The sequence below is a fragment of the Mauremys reevesii genome, linkage group 9, assembly GCF_016161935.1.
Source record: "Mauremys reevesii isolate NIE-2019 linkage group 9, ASM1616193v1, whole genome shotgun sequence".
Classification (NCBI taxonomy): domain Eukaryota; kingdom Metazoa; phylum Chordata; order Testudines; family Geoemydidae; genus Mauremys; species Mauremys reevesii.
The window spans coordinates 37,378,175-37,396,782 of NC_052631.1; positions in this window are offsets into that span (position 1 = coordinate 37,378,175).

Genomic DNA, 18,608 nt, shown 5'->3' on the forward strand with positions numbered 1-18,608 from the left:
GTGATAAAGTTCTAGTTTGAGGAGAGTGAGCTCATATAATGAGTCAACTGACATTTTCTAAACTCTTCCAAGTTCACTGGGGTTACAAGACTGAGCAAGTTTAATTATAGAAGATAATTTAAAAAAAACACTCTGGTGTTAGGGTTCCTTTCTCTCTCACTTCCAGAACTTGTCTTTCCAGTGTGACATTTGTCTAGGCGCTGCTCAAAAACAAAAGAGGAGAAAGAAAAAAATAAGAACCAGCCCAAGCCGCTCCCAGTCCTGCCTCAACTCCCAGTCCTAAAAGTAAAACACTAAACTTCTTTTTCAGCTCTGGATTGATTCAGACAACTGTTTTTCATCCAAATGTGCTCCCAGTCCTTCTCGCACACTTCCCCTCCCACTGCTGTTCCTTTCTTGCTAGTTTTCTAGAATGAGCCCCATGAAATTCCTGGTAAAACCACTCCTGGGCCCTATTCATTGCAAATGTATCTGTGCGTTAGTGCTTCCCCATTCCTTTCATGTCGGACTGGACAAACATACTTCTGATCACAAGCTCTAAAGTAGGAAATACCACATGATCAACAGAATAAAAGGTCTGCTACTCTTCCATTTGTTGTTTTCAGTTTTTTAACTCTTGAATTGTTTCTCCAAATTGTTTCTCTGCATAAAAATGGATTATTGTGGCTATTGACTGGAAGCTTTAAACTCAAATGTTACTAATTTAAGCGGTGCAGCTATGGCTAAGGTTTTCAGATGCAACTAAGAGCAGACTTCTGCCCCATATGCTTATGTCTTCACTGCAGAAAATGAACTACTAGTAACTGAATGAGCAGCAGGAATAGCAGATTTAGCATGGGTAAGATATGACAGGGAATTTAGACAGAGGGCAGCAGAGGAGTCAGAATTACCATGGGATAAAAAAGACCAGGACCTTTGCCTGGACTGTAGGACCCCTCATCGTCCTGCCCGGCAGCTTTCACAGAGAGTGGGTTGCCTGTGGCAAAACCATGAGCACCATCTGTGGATATAGAGTCCAATGTTTGTTTGCATTGAATGATGGAAAGTGTTTTCATTTCCGCTGCAAGTACAAACACCTCTTTAGGAAGCCTGGGGAGTCAGCATAGTGCCCTCACTTGCTATGAGGGGCAGAGGAGGAGCCAAAAAGGTGGTAATAAAGTCAACAAGGCTCAATACTTCAGCAGAGCCAGAAGGGGGAGGTAGCATTTATGGAAAAGGTCCCTTCCCCAATTAAATTACAAGCGTTATGCACGTTGCTAGTTGGACTATCCTAAAAGGACAGACATAGTTGATTTAGGGCTGATTTCCAAATTCCATATGAAGGCACCAGATGCCATGTTTGGGCTGAGAATATGAAGTCCATTAAAAGATTCAAGCATATAATGCAGGACAAAATTTTGGCAGAAGTGGCAGTGAAGAGAGTAGTGGGACTAATCTTGAGCTTTCCAATGCCAGACTTAGCTTTCCATGATACCACACCCAAGTGAGATATAACAGGGAAAATACAGGATTATTCATCGCTTATCTTACCTCAAGGGCTCCTCTGTAATTGGCTATATCAATTTGCAGTTACGTTCAGTTCAATATTCCTCATTTGATGCCTCAATAGCCATGGATAGACAGTGTGGCCCTGGTGCTATGATAGCAACACGCAATATCACGTCTGCATTCAGGTTACTTCCCATGCACCCCAGAGATTTTAACTTGGCTGTGTTTTCAGTTTGTGGGCCATTATTATTTTGATAAGGCCATGCCCCTGTGGTGCTTGGTCTCTTGAGCAGCTTTTAAGACTTTCAGTTTCATGTTGGAGTGGGTAATGGTGAGAGAGACAGACTTGAATAATCAAGACTGTGCACTTAATAACTTCCTATTTTGGGGAAAATTTGGACTGAGCAATTGTGCCTACCTACTGAGGGCATTCCATGATTTGGCTGAGCACTTTGGAGTCCCCTGACCATTAAAATAAAAACAGAATGCCCTGTAAAAAGGCTAACATACTTAGGAAGTTAACTGGACACAGTTCAGGATGTCTCTTGGCCACCCACAGATAAGTTATATATTCTTATGGCTCTGACAAGAGCAATCGAAAGTACAAAAAAGGTTATTTTGGAAGAACTCCAAGAGATCATGGGACACTTAAACTGTGTGCTGGGTGGCTGCTCATGATATGGTATTTTGAGCTCATCTATTAGAAGTCACATCTGGAATGAAAGAACCTCACCATTTTGTCAGTGACAAGGGAAAAGAAAGAAGATTTAGAGAGTTGGAAGAAATTTCTCGGGCAGTTTAGTGTTGTCTCAATTTGGTGTTTGGAGTCGATTCTGCGGACAGTTTCGGGTGCAATTTGCTGCCACAGGGAATGGGGTCTTAGGTGTACTATGAAGGGGAAAGGTGTGCTCAGTGGTGGCCACCGGCTGCGGTAGCCCAGAGTATTATGATTAACATTGTCTCTATTGAATTTTGTCCAATATTGGTGGCAGTTGCTATTCCGGGACAGACATTCAGGAATGCAAAGGTTCATTTCAGGTACAGCAACCAGGCTATTTTTCATATAGCAAATAGGCAGTCAGCTCAGTCTGCGTGGGTAATGAGGCTAGTGAGGACTTTGGTATTGCATTACCTCTTGTTTAACATTGTTTTCTATGCAGTGCAGGTTCCAGGAGCAGACAATGGCATTGCTGATGTTCTGTCTCAATTTCAGGTTAGCAGATTTCGGGATCTTGCCCTACCTGCCAGGACAGATCCTCTGGTGACACCCCACCACCTGTGGAAGCTTAGCTTCTGGCAGCCATGGGATTAGTTAAGAATGCAGTTTCCCCAAGAATGGGCCTACCATACTGAGTTCATGCAATTTTGAGCTCAGAAAGGTCTCTAGTGTCTGTGGACCCATTCCTAGGCATCAGGCAATGAAATATGTGGTATCACTGGTGCACCACAGGTTAGCTTCCTCTGGTATCAGGTGAGCTATTTGATCTGTCCTTCTGGTGCAGGATAGCATGTTTCCCAGACTCACATAGAGATTTCATAGTGCAGAAGCAGTTAAAGGGATGGTGCAGAGGTGACGGGTAGAGTAGACATCTCTTAGCCATTTCTACAGGATTATTAAATGCTCTGTGCAGGATATGCAGTTCTGGGATGGAGGTCATTTTATTTAAGGCAGCATTTGTCGTGGATTTCTTTGGCACTTTTAAGGTAAGTGAGCTGGTGCCTCAGGTAGCCACAAACCCATTGTCACCTGGAGCAGTGTTGCTACAGTCAAGGTACTCTGAAACAAACCAGAATGGGAAAGGGGCCTTTGTGGTGTTATGGCTATGTATGGATGAATGTAAACTTTCCTAGCCATGTGGAACAAGGACCTGGGCCTGCTGGTTATTCATGGGGATGGGAGCTTTCTGACAAGACATGAGTTTGCTCCAATAATGAAAAAGCTGGGTGGAGACAGCAAAGCATAACTTTGGTATGCATTCTTTCAGGATTGGGGCAGCAACATTGGCAGTATCAACGGGGTTAGGGCACTGGAAATCTAATTGCAACAGGACTTATGTCTGCTCCATTTCCAATAACCTTTCCTCTGGCAATAAGTGTAACTAACCAATAGTATTTGTGGAGAATGCATTTTGGGATCTGTGCTGGTCTTTTAGAGCACCGAGTATAGCAGCTAGGTCGCAGAAGTCCTTTCCGCCTTTTGGTTTTGACTAGACATAACCCTATCTGTTTTGGATTCCTGGGGATATCCAAAGCATAGCTGATGCTTGGATTTGCGGGTACTCTATAGAGCTTTGGGCTTTCAAAGAAGGCAGCCAGGTGGATCACAGGTGGTCTTCAAGGCCGGTTTGGCAGGAGAGGCATACTGCGGGATCTGCCAATGCTTCTCCTGAACTCATTGAGTAACGTACACCCACCTAAAGCCCTGGTTATTCATCTCAGGGAGTGTGATCTTGGGCCTGCATGGAAAGTTAAAGGAAAGTTCTGAGAAGTAAAAAACATTGGATTTTGTGGATGGGCTTTGTGCTCATGGTATAAGGGAAGCTCATGTGGCCTTCACCAGCCGGATTCCCCCCCCCTGACTTTAGTGCCCTCTTTCCTTCTCCTGGGGCATGCTCTGTTTAGGATCCCTTAGGAAGAAAGGTGGCTGAGAACAGAGACACCCCTCTGCACTCCCACAGTATGGGCTGGAGTTTGTAAGCCAAACTTTGGTCTTTCCAGTGCAGCTTGTCTTTGTCCGTGATCACTCCCTTCCCTCCTTACCATTATTTTCTATTGCTGTTAATATGGAGCTAGTTGTCTGGTTTAAAAAAACAAAACAAAAACTTTAGGCAAACCAATAAGATACTATTATAGTATTAAAATATGTAAATGACCTCTATTTATGATATACTCTGTCTCCAAAAATATCATTTAGTAGTATCAGCAAAGAATCCTGTGGCACCTTATAGACTAACAGATGTTTTGCAGCATGAGCTTTCGTGGGTGAATGCCCACTTCGTCGGATGCAAGACTAAGTGGGCATTCACCCACGAAAGCTCATGCTGCAAAACGTCTGTTAGTCTATAAGGTGCCACAGGATTCTTTGCTGCTTTTACAGAACCAGACTAACACGGCTACCTCTCTGATATTTAGTAGTATGTATCTGTTTATCTATAAATAGGTTTATGAGGCTGGATCCCTTTGATTTACAAGTCAAAATAGCCTGGCTGGAGAGAGGACTTAAGGAATAATAATAATAATAGTGACTTGATGTGTACTCTGATGTTAGGGGATGTACAAAACTTGAACTGGGATTGATTTCTACATCTTGAAAATATACCCTAGATTTTATAATAGGGTCTGGATCAGAACATCTTTGAAGTTAGAGTGCTTTGAAACACTGATTCAGATCTGGACCTGTTAACTTGTCCCATTTTTTTTTTCAAAATGTGGCATGTAATAAATGCAAGGGTCCATATTTATCTAGCTAGTCTCTCTTTCAGTTTGCAGGAGACATGAGTAAGGAATCCCTTTTGCTGTAAACCTCCAGACTTAAACCTGACTTGGAACCTTTCAGATTGGTTCTCAAAAACAAATTCCTGGCTATTCCAAAGTGTTCACAGCTCTGATGCAACTATTACCACTAACTGGTAAAAGTTAGTAATGAAGTAGATCATTAGTCAACACTAACTCTCTCTCTCTATTAAATGGGGAATGTTTTTTTCAAGTAAAAGGAAGGTCCTAACAGTATCTAATTGTAGTGAGCAGTTGGTGACTATGTCACTTTTATTTTAATGGTACAATCAATTTTATAGATGAAAGTTTGAATTAAAACTTAAGGAAACTGTAGTTCTAGGCAGACAGCCAAAGCTTGAATTACTATACTTAGTAACTTGAGAAAAAAATGATTTATAGGACCTTATGCATGTCTGTATTTCTTAAAGGCACTCTTTAAAAAAAATAAAAAAAAGACATAAAACAAAAGCAAGAGTACAAATCAAACGTGGAATTAAAAAAAACAGCAACAAAAAGCCCTAAGATTCCTGATGCTTGAATGTGTGTGTGTGTCTGTCTGTCTGTCTGTCTCTGCAACAGAGTTATCATGACATTTTCTTCATGACCTCAGAATTGGGTCATGGTATCTTGATTCCATAGCAGAACCAGTTCAGAAATACCTATTTGCAGGAAAAGTTCCGATTTTTGTTTCATCTATTCTGGAGACTGTCATTTCTCCTTAATGAAATGTTAGATTAGCTGGAACAAGCTTTGAACATCTATCTGACCTCTCACGGAAGTGGTAACACACAGAAAACCTTTAACTAACTCCATGGCGTCAAAAATTCAACCCTTGTAACTTATAATTCTGCACTCGGTGTCTTTTTTTGCTCTGGCTCTCTGTGAGGATTAGTGTATAAACCATGTCTGAAGTTTTTACACCAACTAGTTTTTTGAGTTATGAGGGGACAAAAAATGTTAGAACAAATTTCCAAAGGTGAAAAACCACCACTTTTTCCAAGTCTCATAACTCAGAAATGGCTTGTCCCGATTAATGTCTAACTTTAATGCCGCCTCTGAGCAGAAACTACATGTCAGGAAATTGTATGCTGCAAGGATTTACCCCCCCCCCCCGAAAGTTAGAGGGAGTGACAAAATTGGACTTAATAGGGGTAGGTCTTGGCAGTTTCTATTATATGGTGGTTGAGGGGAGTAGAGAAGCAAGCTGCATTAGGATTACAGGGATTTTGCACCAGCATGCAGAGGCTGTATGGCTGCTGCTTCCCACCACAAGCAAGTGGCAAAGAGCAGGTAGGGACTGAGTGGAGCCAAGTCGCTGCACCCTCTTATGCACTGGCTGGCAGAGCTTGCTGGGTGTGGGGGGTAAAGGGAGAATAAACTCATTACACCCATTTTCAGGACTTCAGTACATTTCTTTCCTCCCAGTGCAAAGTAACTTCAGAGAGTCCCAATTCTACCCAGTGCTCCTGATGGGGCGGTACACCTACACAGTGCCACTTACTCTGGGCTGTGCTTAAATGCCACAATCTGGCTCACAAATAGTCTCCCAAAGGTGACCCCTTAATACACAAGTCCTGTAATTATTGTCCTTAAAGGGTTAATAAGCCTTCAAATCTGTTACTCCATCCCTGTCAGTAATATTATTTTAGGATTACCAATAGCTCATTCTTAAACATGTTCCAAGCTTGCAAGCTGTGTGCATTCCAGGCTTTCTGGTAACAGCTGGAAATCCCTAATTATAGTTCATAGGTTACACATTCATCTGGCAAAATCTGTAAACAAACCCTGGAAAGTAAATATTCACTTGTATAGTTAATTTCTGAATGCTACAAGCCCAATTATCAGGGGGACAGGAGAATGCGTCTCGTAGACTTCTTTTCAATATATCAGGGGATGAAAACATCCAGCAGGTTAAGAAGGGATTATGATATCAGTGTTTATGAAATACTCAGTGGCTTGATGTTTGCTTGTAACACTGGCCTTGACAATTGTTCTAAGATAAACTGTCTCTAACTATGTGCTGATTTTGTGTCATGGGCAAATAATTGGGGAAACTAATTGGAATCATTATCTAACAGCAGATTTCACTTTAAACCAGTCCATCTTTATAAGTTAAGTATTTTTTGTACTCATTTCCAGGGAGTGAAATCTCTTGCTCACCTAAAGAAGAGGTATAACCGCAGTACATGATTCTTCATAGCCAAAGTGTGTCAGCATTAATGGTTAAGGGACCTCCTTTAAAAGCAAGACACAGTTATTCACTCTCCAGGTTGAGTCCTCGGGATCTGTTTCTGAGAAGCCCCCTCCTTAGCAGTGTTCTCAGCAGGTGCAGCCTGAGGATAACGGTGGCTGTGTGCCAATTTGTGCCTCCCAAGTTCTGGGTAGGTTCAAGGTCAGATGTGGCCCTGGCCTAAGTCAGAGCAGCTGCAACCGCTGCTCTGACTTGCAGCTCCTGACCCATAGCTCCCTCTGGAGTTCATCCCACAGCCTAGAATAGCCAGAAAGCAGAGTGCTCAGGGCACACTCCTTCCCCACTGACCCTCCCTCACCAGCCTCAAGTTGGGTGCTGTGTGGGAGGTGACGTCGGGCTGCCTAGACTGCCCCTGGACCAGGGGAATTTCTACAAGGGATCTATCTGGGTTCTGGTCACTACCCACCACTGGAGCAACATAAAGGAACCAGGTCATGGTCCAAAATCAGGGCCTTATTTTCTCTGCTGAGATTCCAGTTAGTGCCAGTTCTGATGTGGACCCCGATGTGCTATGTTGCAAAGAAGGCCTGCAAGATTATTGCCGGGAGTCATGAAATGGAGACAACTTTGCAATGATTGACCGGGGCTAGATTTAAACCAGTAGCCTATTGCCAATCTCTTGATCTATCTGCTCTCCAAAACCACAATTAAAACAAAAGGATTAGGGATGATTTCCTAAAGCAATTATGCTTATTCTCAGCATTTTCAATATACAATAGTACTCAGTTTATCAGGGTTTGCTCAGACTTCTTAATATCTGAGCTACTGAGAAATGCTGACTAACATGGAACTGTCAGCGTTACACTGCATAAAACCATAATTGTGTCAGTTATAATGGTCCAACATGTGAGGTTCTGTGCAGATACAGATACCAGACACAGTCAAGGGAGTAAATAAAAGACAATTTTTTTTCTTCATTTAAGAGTATTGTTATGTTCATTTGGCTAGAATGTGTTGAAGCTATTTATTTATATACTTAACACAATTTAAATAAAATCAATTTTATATAATATATATAATTTGCCCATATTTGTCACACATCAGACCTACTGGCATTCGTTACTCTGTATGTCTTGGGGCACCAGCAGATGTAATGACTGGTAAAAGTTGTTTCACTGATTTCCCATTCCAGAAAATGCAGATCTATTACTGTGTAACACACATCATTTAGCTGGATATAAAATTAATGTGCGGATGTTAACATTTGCAAAGGCATATTTTAAACTCCACCAATTTCTTCCTTTTTCACTTAACAATCTTTCCCAAAGATGCATCTTCTGCCCTTGGAATTCAGCCTCTTGGCTGAGATGCCTGAAAAATCCTGTCATTGGGCCAGTTTCAATCTCAGTTATGCCAGTGTCAATGCAGAGCAACTCCACTGATTGCAGAGTGTGCTGAAAATAAAGCCACAAATAAGCATCTAAAATAGGGTACCCAATAACTAAGACTCCAAAAATTAGGAGCTGCTTTTGGGATTATAGGTCTAAATCCCTTTCAGCTAAAACTCATTCCTGTGCAGAATGATGGTACTGAAGTCCCATATAAGCCCTTGAACTAGGTGAATGGGGTGAATTAATACCCCACTGGATTTTTTTAAAATCAATTCTTACAACTTTTTGTCTAGTCTCCTTTAATTAATGGGGTCTGATTTTTTCAAAGGTGGACTCTCAAGAGTTGTGCATCAGTGCATGCATAAAGTGATGTGCCCTTTCTTGAGCACTAAAACCTATGTACAGATGACAATCTGTACCCATTTGGCTAAGGAGATGTGGTCAGCAACAAGGGAAAGCCCATCTCTTTTGGTTGCTTAGAGCATATGCTATATTCATGAGCACATGGTAACTGAAATCAGGGAACAGGGAGACAAGAAGTTCCTGGTCAGAGGAGTGGTACTGTGTGTCCCACTTGGCATTCACCTACCCAACCCTATGGAATTCATTCTGAATTGGCAGAATTCATAAAGAAAAGCATACAGTGAGCAATGTCACTACTCATCCTCACTGCACTAGTCAGGGCAGGATTTGACCCTTATTTCTTGCTTGAAAATAATTAAATTGATCTGATTATCTGGCTGAGAGATGCTCAGAGTGGGACTAGTTGGGCCAGTGAAGGTAGCTTTATCTCACAGGTGTGACTACCCAATCCAGAAGTCATGGATTATAGCATAGCAGATTTCCCTTCCCCTTACCCCACCACAGCCTCTACTCTGGCTGTACACCATCTGAGGATTAGAAGAAATTCCCTGGAGCTGATTGGTCTGGCTTTTTGCATGGTTTCTGCTGCCTGAGCTAGGGCAAAATAGCCAGATCATAGTGGAGAATTGAGGACTATTGTTTTAAAAACCAAAACACGCTTATTTTGTCACTCACTTTTCATGAACTTGACACTTATTTGTATGTGAACACATGCTGCTGTGTTAGCCTTATATAAATTAGCAAAGGCAAATATTTTAAATTGATATAGGTTTTTGTCTGTTAGTTTTCTTATGCCATACCCTAATTACAGATCATTTTAAATAACCATTCCAAGCAATGTATCCAAATCCTACATTCCCTCTTTGGTAGCCATTATTTCAAATAATTTTCTTTTAAAAAATGTTTCCGCATATGCTAAATGTTATGTATAGTAGTTATACATAGTCAGACAGTTTTTTGCAGAAGAAACTTAGCTGTATGTACTACTTTTCAAAGATATTTATAAATATATTGCTACATTAAGGGAGTTCTGCAAAATATATTTGCTGGATCAGATATTTTTCAGTATATTGAAATGCATCTTGCCATATACGACTCATTTACTGCATATGTTTTTATTGCCACAGGGGATTACATAATGATCAAAAGAGGAATGAAAGAAACATGATATTTAATTATTCTATCACTAAGGAATGCTTTATCACAGAACAAGGGTATGTTTCCCATAATGAGAACAGGTGTATGATGTGAAGGCTCACAGTGAAATTTTGTGCGGGGGGAAGGTTTCTTTGAATGGAATTTATTAGCATCTGCACAAAACCCTTAAATTTATGGCTGTTAAACTAGTTTACAAGTTAAGGCATTTGACTTATGGTTTAGTGCACACCACCGTATGTTTTTATGTATGAGCCAAACACTTCCACACACACACACACACACACACACACACACACACACACACACACACACACACACACACACACACACACACACACATATATCAAAGCAACCTGGTTTGTTAGCACATGCCATGGTAAGTACCTTTGCAGTGGAAGCGTTTGCTAGCTGGCAGTTGATAAGAGTGAGTTCTGTGAAACAGGAATATTCTCTTAATTATTGATGGAGTTACAGGAAGGCATAAGGGATTGGGAAATAGTATTTGCTACAGGAAAACAGCCCACCTGTCTCTCATAGGTAATAACCCCCATGCTGCTTTTATGTTGCTTACGCATGTGCGAGTTCAAAGCCATTAAAATGGAGAGAGACACAGAATACCAAACCTAAAAAGGAAAATTTTGCTTCATCTAAAAACAGAAGGCTGCTTCAGTTAAAAACAGAAGGCTGCCTTCAAAGCTATTTGCTTTCCATTGTTTTTATCCTGTATTTCAGCAATAGCGACCTGTGATGACGTTAATGGAACAAATCAGAACAAGATCAGGAGGCAAGGGCAGTCTCTGAGCAAATACTTGTATATATGACTCTCTGTACTGGGAACAATGGGACAACTTTCACTCTCTTAAACTGGTGGGAAAATAGATTGACTTCAGTGGAATGACTCTGGATTTGCATTTGTGCATCTGAGTGCAGATTTTGGCCCAGCCCATTTTATTCTACCTCAGCACCTCAACATCCCTCCCCAAAAGTATGAAAAGTTGTAAAGCATCAAGATCTCCGGATATGGCTCTATATTTTCTGTAATTTCAAATAATCGGAATACCTGATTCTTACTAGGCACTGTTCAACTGAACTGCCAATGTAAAGAACTGCTCTGCTCTAGCTATCAATTTCTGCTCCATTCAGTAGTGTAAAACGGCTAAGTGAAGCAGGGAGGGAATGGGGGACATAGATCCACTTAATTTTTGTTCCTATCCTGTTAAGAAATCCTGACTTCTCTTCTTCAATGGCTTGATCTAAATGGAGTTTACATTGAGGGTGGGGAGGAAAGGGCAATGAGATCTAAACCTAGGCACTCACATATTCATGGCTTTGCAATTTACTCTCAAGAACAGAGGTCTGCATGAATCCAGTCTTAATCCTTTTCCGCTTTTGTCTGGAATATCCTTATTGATATTCAGCTAGCAAATCACCATCTTTTGAGAGGTGCAGATGCACCTTGCCGGTTAATATAATTGTTACGGGGGGAAGGAAAATAGGTATATCACTGTCTACCTGCCAGTATAATAAAAAGTAGGTTACATATACCCACAAATATGCACACGCACACACGTTGCAGCATTACAAATAGCACATTTCTGAAGTTGAGAAGGAATTCCTTTTAAGTGCTTGGGGTATAAACAGTCACCTGAAAAGAAAAGAGGAAGAAATGAGAATTCCACTGCTGTTTAACTCGCAAGTTAATTTTGTATATGGAAATGATTTATTGAGGTCTGCTTCAGTGCCCAAGAACTTCCAATGTGTGCATTGGGAAAAGTGGGATTCCTTTCCTTTGTTGTTAGGTTTCACTTTTGAACCTTAATGCTAAAACTTAGCAGTTTTTCTTACTGGGATTCCTGTGAAGAGAGTTTTCTTCACTTTTCATCTATGTAGGTTTGCACCTTTGAGTTTTCTTTGAGTTTTAGGTTAAACAAAAACTTTAAAAAGCATAGAAACACTTAAACTGGATGCTGAGTTTTGCATGGTTTGAACCACAAACTCTGAGCAAGGTCAGCTTCTTCTGTGATGTGTGTGTTCATAGAATCATTGAATCATAGACTTTAAGGTCAGAAGGGACCATTAACAGAGGGGTAGCCGTGTTAGTCTGGTTCTGTAGAAGCAGCAAAGAGTCCTGTGGCACCTTATAGACTAACAGACGTTTTGCAGCATGAGCTTTCGTGGGTGAATACCCACTTCTTCGGATGCAAGCAGTGGAAATTTCCAGGGGCAGGTGTGTATATATAAGCAAGCAAGAAGCAAGCTAGAGATAACGAGGTTAGATCAATCAGGGAGGATGGGGCCCTGTTCCAGCAGCTGAGGTGTGAAAACCAAGGGAGGAGAAACTGGTTCTGTAATTGGCAAGCCATTCACAGTCTTTGTTTAGTCCTAAGCTGATGGTGTTAAATTTGCAGATGAACTGGAGCTCAGCAGTTTCTCTTTGGAGTCTGGTCCTAAAGTTTTTTTGTTGTAAGATGGCCACCTTAAAATCTGCTATTGTGTGGCCAGGGAGGTTGAAGTGTTCTCCTACAGGTTTTTGTATATTGCCATTCCTAATGTCTGATTTGTGTCCATTTATCCTTTTCCTTAGAGACTGTCCAGTTTGGCCGATGTACATAGCAGAGGGGCATTGCTGGCATATGATGGCATATATTACATTGGTGGACGTGCAGGTGAATGAACTGGTGATGGTGTGGCTGATCTGGTTAGGTCCTGTGATGGTGTTGCTGGTGTAGATATGTGGGCAGAGTTGGCATCGAGATTTGTTGCATGGGTTGGTTCTGAGCTAGAGTTACTATGGTGCGGTGTGCAGTTGTTGGTGAGAATATGCTTCAGGTTGGCAGGTTGTCTGTGGGCGAGGACTGGCCTGCCACCCAAGGCCTGTGAAAGTGTGGGATCATTGTCCAAGATGGGTTGTAGATCCCTGATGATACGTTGGAGGGGTTTGAGCTGGGGACTGTATGTGATGGCCAGTGGAGTCCTGTTGGTTTCTTTCTTGGGTTTGTCTTGCAGTAGGAGGTTTCTGGGTACACATCTGGCTCTGTTGATCTGTTTCCTTATTTCCTCGTGTGGGTACTGTAGTCTTGAGAATGCTTGGTGGAGATTTTCTAGGTGTTGGTCTCTGTCTGCGGGGTTAGAGCAGATACGGTTGTACCTCAGTGCTTGGCTGTAGACAATGGATCTTGTGGTGTGCCCGGGATGGAAGCTGGAGGCATGAAGGTAGGCATAGCGGTCGGTAGGTTTTCGGTATAGGGTGGTGTTAATGTGACCACCACTTATTTGCACCGTGGTGTCTAGGAAGTGGACCTCCCGTGTAGATAGGTCCAGGCTGAGGTTGATGGAGGGTGGAAGCTGTTGAAATCATGGTGGAATTTTTCCAGAGTCTCCTTCCCATGGGTCCAGATGATGAAGATGTCATCAATGTAGCGTAGGTAGAGAAGGGGCGTGAGTGGACGGGAGCTGAGGAAGCGTTGTTCCAGGTCGGCCATAAAAATATTCGCATATTGTGGGGCCATGCGGGTGCCCATAGCGGTGCCACTGATCTGGAGATATATATTGTCATTAAATTTGAAATAGTTGTGTGTGAGGATAAAGGCACAGAGCTCAGCAACCAGTTGTGCTGTGGCATCATCAGGGATACTGTTCCTGACAGCTTGTATTCCATCAGTGTGTGGGATGTTTGTGTAGAGAGCCTCTACATCCATGGTGGCTAGGATGGTGTTTTCTGGAAGGTTACCAATGCATTGTAGTTTCCTCAGGAAATCAGTGGTGTCACGGAGATAGCTGGGAGTGCTGGTAACATAGGGTCTGAGTAGAGAGTCCACATATCCAGACAGTCCTTCAGTGAGAGTTCCAATGCCAGAGATGATGGGGCATCCAGGATTTCCGGGTTTGTGGATCTTGGGTAGTAGATAGAATAACCCTGGTCGGGGTTCTAAGGGTATATTGATTTGTTCCGGTGTTAGTGTAGGGAGTGTCCTGAGTAGATGGTGCAGTTTCTTAGTGTATTCCTCAGTGGGATCTGAGGGAAGTAGCCTGTAAAATTTGGTATTGGAGAGTTGTCTGGCGGCCTCCTTTTGGTAGTCAGACCTGTTCATGTTTCTCCTCCCTTGGTTTTCACACCTCAGCTGCTGGAACAGGGCCCCATCCTCCCTGATTGATCTAACCTCGTTATCTCTAGCTTGCTTCTTGCTTGCTTATATATACACACCTGCCCCTGGAAATTTCCACTGCTTGCATCCGAAGAAGTGGGTATTCACCCACGAAAGCTCATGCTGCAAAACGTCTGTTAGTCTATAAGGTGCCACAGGACTCTTTGCTGCTTCTAAGGGACCATTATGATAATCTAGTCTGACCTCCTGAACAATGCAGGCCACAGAATCTCACCCACCCACTTCTGTATCAAACCTGTGTCTGAGCCATTGAATCATGGTTTAAAGACTTCAAGGTGCAGAGAACTTCCAGCAAGTGACCCGTGCCCCACACTGCAGAGGAAGGCGAAACCCCCCCCAGGGCTTCTGCCAATCTGCCCTGGAGGAAAATTCCTTCCTGACCCCAAATATGGTGATCAGCTAAACCCTGAGCATGTGGGCAAGACTCACCAGCCAGACATGCAGGAAAGAATTCTCTATAGTCACTGAGATCCCACCCCATCTAACATCCCATCACAAACTATTGGGCATATTTACCGCTAGTAGTCAAAGACGAATTAATTGCCAAAATTAGGCTATCCCATTATACCATCCCCTCCATAAACTTATCAAGCTTAGTCTTGAAGCCAGATATGTCTTTTGCCCCCACTACTCCCCTTGGAAGGCTGTTCCAGAACTTCACTTCTCTGATGGTTAGAAACCTTCATCTAATTTCAAGTCTAAACTTCCTGATAGCCAGTTTATAGCCCTTTGTTCTTGTGTCCACATTGGTACTGAGCTTAAATAATTCCTCTCTCTCCCTGTTATTTATTCCTCTGATATATTTATAGAGAGCAATCATATCTCCCCTCAGCCTTCTTTTGGTTAGGCTAAACAAGCCAAGCTCTTTGAATCTCCTTTCATATGGCAGGTTTTCCATTCCTTGGATCATCCTAGTAGCCCTTCTCTGAACCTGTTCCAGTTTGAATTCATCTTTCTTAAACATGGGAGACCAGAACTGCACACAGTATTCCAGATGAGGTCTCACCAGTGCCTTGTATAATGGTACTAACACCTCCTTATCTCACTGGAAATACCTCGCCTGATGCATCCCAAGACCGCATTAGCTTTTTTCACAGCCATATCACATTGGCAGCTCATAGTCATCCTGTGATCAACCAATACTCCGAGGTCCTTCTCCACCTCTGTTACTTAAACTGATGCCTCCCCAGCTTATAACAATAGTTCTTGTTAATCCCTAAATGCATGACCTTGCACTTTTCACTATTACATTTCATCCTATTACTATTACTCCAGTTTACAAGGTCATCCAGATCTCCCTGTATGATATCCCGGTCCTTCTCTTGGTGTTGGGGGGAGAGGTCAGGAACAACTACTCCCTTTCCCTCCTGATGCCTTGAGAGGCAGAGAGTTATCCCATTTCCCTCATACCACATTCTTCTGGCAGTCCAGCAAGGTCTGTTTTCTGAAGTATGTGGCACCCATCACCATAAGATCTGAACACCTTGGTTGACTTAATGGCTCACACAATTATTTTCAGAGTAATGGACTCTTTCCAGTCCCTGTTTCCCTTCTCCACTTCTTCAGCCGCAAATGGACTGTAATTAAGGAGGCCAAGTGCCACCATGAACAATGGTTCAGTCTTTTCCTCTTGTACAATAACTTATTTTAGTTGCTCCATGTTTCTAATAAGTCTTCCTGGTCCTCCATGTTATCACCTGGACTATGTCTGCCTACTTCTTAAGCTAAATGTTATTGTATTGATTAGGTGAGACAGTACCATCACCAGCCTCCTCAGACAGCAGCATATCTATCAGGTGGTGGCACATGGACCAGCTTTCCTCACAGCTTGGGTCCTCGTTGAGATTTTAAGTTCAAATTATATGAATGCAGTAATATGATGGTTCTTGGGGTAACCAGGACTGAATCACTGTGTTTTTCCCTGCTTCCAGTAAGAGGGAGTCTTGCCTGAAGTAACTGGTTGTTAGTTCCCTAATGCCACTCTCCTCCAGGCTATGCCAGCCCTATCTTTGCCTTGCAGGTTAACAATAAATGCACCTGAGTCCCCTTGAATTGTTCCCCTGTGATATCCAGCCCCAACACTGGGTACTCCTAGATCTCCCAGAGCTGCTGTTCCCAAAGGAACAGTGTACCCCCAATTTACCAGTTTTATCTTAAATCACCACTCCTGCATAATGCAAAGGACTTGTGAGTACCGATAATAAAACAAAAGAAGACAGAATAGCAGTTGCAGTAGAAACAAGGGAGTGATGGAAGCAAATGGTTATAATATGAAACAATCATAAAACGTGAACTAGAGACTAAGCTTATTAATAACTACCTTTTCTATCTAATAAAGGAGGTTTCCCGCCCCACACAATTCACCCAAAGTTCAGTCTGTTGCAGAGCTGGCTGGCTTGCCGGGAACCAGGATCCAGTCTTTCATGAAATACCCCTGCTTGACAAGTTGTCTCCTCAGTGGATGGATGCAGAAAGTCTTGCTCCACTCCATTATACTGAATCATTCTTGTCTTCATTCATGGACAAAGTGATCCCTTGTCTGTTATAATATTCCTTTTTGCCTCCAAGTGGTTTCAACTGTATGCGGTAGTCTTAATGGTTTTCCGTTGACTGCTCTGGGATGGGGCAAGGGTAGACAAGTAAACCTTGCATTACATCACTGGCTAACCAGGGGGTGGGTGACAACTGTCTCCCATTTTAACGGCTTCCACGGAGACATCTGATTTTTCTGGTGACTAACTTTTTCTCCAAGACTGTAAGGCAGAGTTTTCAATATAGTTCCATTCTTTCTTAAATATTACCTGTTTGCGCATCTGACAATGATTATCATAGAATCATAGAATATCAGGGTTGGAAGGGACCTCAGGAGGTCATCCAGTCCAACCTCCTACTCAAAGCAGGACCAATTCCCAACTAAATCATCCCAGCCAGGGCTTTGTCAAGCCGGGCCTTAAAAACCTCCAAGGAAGGAGATTTCATCACCTCTCTAAGTAACCCATTCCAGTGCTTCACCACCCTCCTAGTGAAAAAGTTTTTTCTAATAGCCAACCTAAACCTCCCCCACTGCAACTTGAGACCACTACTCCTTGTTCTGTCATCTGCTACCACTGAGAACAGTCTAGATCCATCCTCTTTGGAACTGTCTATTGATAAGTTACAAGCTTTCAGTAGAGACCTCAAATGCTACCCTTCATGGATAAATACCATGAAAGCGGTGTATTAGACATAGTGAGTTTGTCAGGTCTGAGACAGGAGTTGCTTGTGAAACACACACACCAAAAAAGCAAACCCTTTGTCAGTTGCACCAAGGAGCCTCTCTATCGCAAGCAATTTTGTGATATTGATCCACCTTGCTGGGACACTCATAACAAAGATAAAGATGTCATGTCCATTTAGGTTGTAAGCACTCATAGACAGACATTGTCTCTTACTATGTGTCTATACAGCACCTAGACTTGATCTCAGTTGGGAGACAAGTACAATACAAATAATTCTTACACGAACATAACTATAGTAAGAGCAGTGGATTTACTCCTGATTTACAGCAGTAAGTGAATTCAGAATCAGACACATGGCTACTGTTCTGAGACTAACAAAGATACCAATTATGGTGGTAGATTTTTGTCATGTGAACACCTGCCTGCACAGGAAACTGTTAGGAAACCCATTCATTTCATGTAGGCCACCAAACAGCTTTCAAATGGTAATGACTTTTAGCCACTATGGTTCTTCTATGTGTCAGGAATGGTCTAAGTTTATTTGGTCCTGCCTCAGTGTAACCCCACATCTTCTGGGTGTGGTGTTCTGTCCCATCTAATGCATTGAGACCACTGAGAGGTAGGTAGAGGGTGTGCGTGTGCGTGCGTGCGCGTTCGTTCAATGAGTCCGCTGTTGGCTTTTAGCTCATGCGGTAGAGGCTCATGCACTAAGCTCCAGCAGTCCCAGGTTCAATCCCGCCTCTTGGTGACCAGGGTCTGTCAGCATTACAAGTAGGGGGCTCCTTTGGGATATCAACTGGGAAGTCTCTGAAGCTTGGGATGTGCTTTCTCAGCTAGGGGAAGTATGTAATCCCCACACCTCCTGGGTATGATGTTCTGTCCTATCTAGTGGTGCCAATACCATTTAAAGAGAGAGAATTAAATGATTCTGCTAACAGCCAGTTGACTTTTAGTTAATGCAGTAGAGGCTCATGCACTAAGCTTCAGAGGTCCTAGGTTCGATCCTGCCCACTGACGACCGGGGTCTGTCGGCATTACATCAGCACAGGGAGCTAGACTTGATGACCTCTCCAGGTCCCTTACAGCTCTACATTGCTATGATTTGATATGGCTATCTGGAGTGTGTTAGATTTAAGCT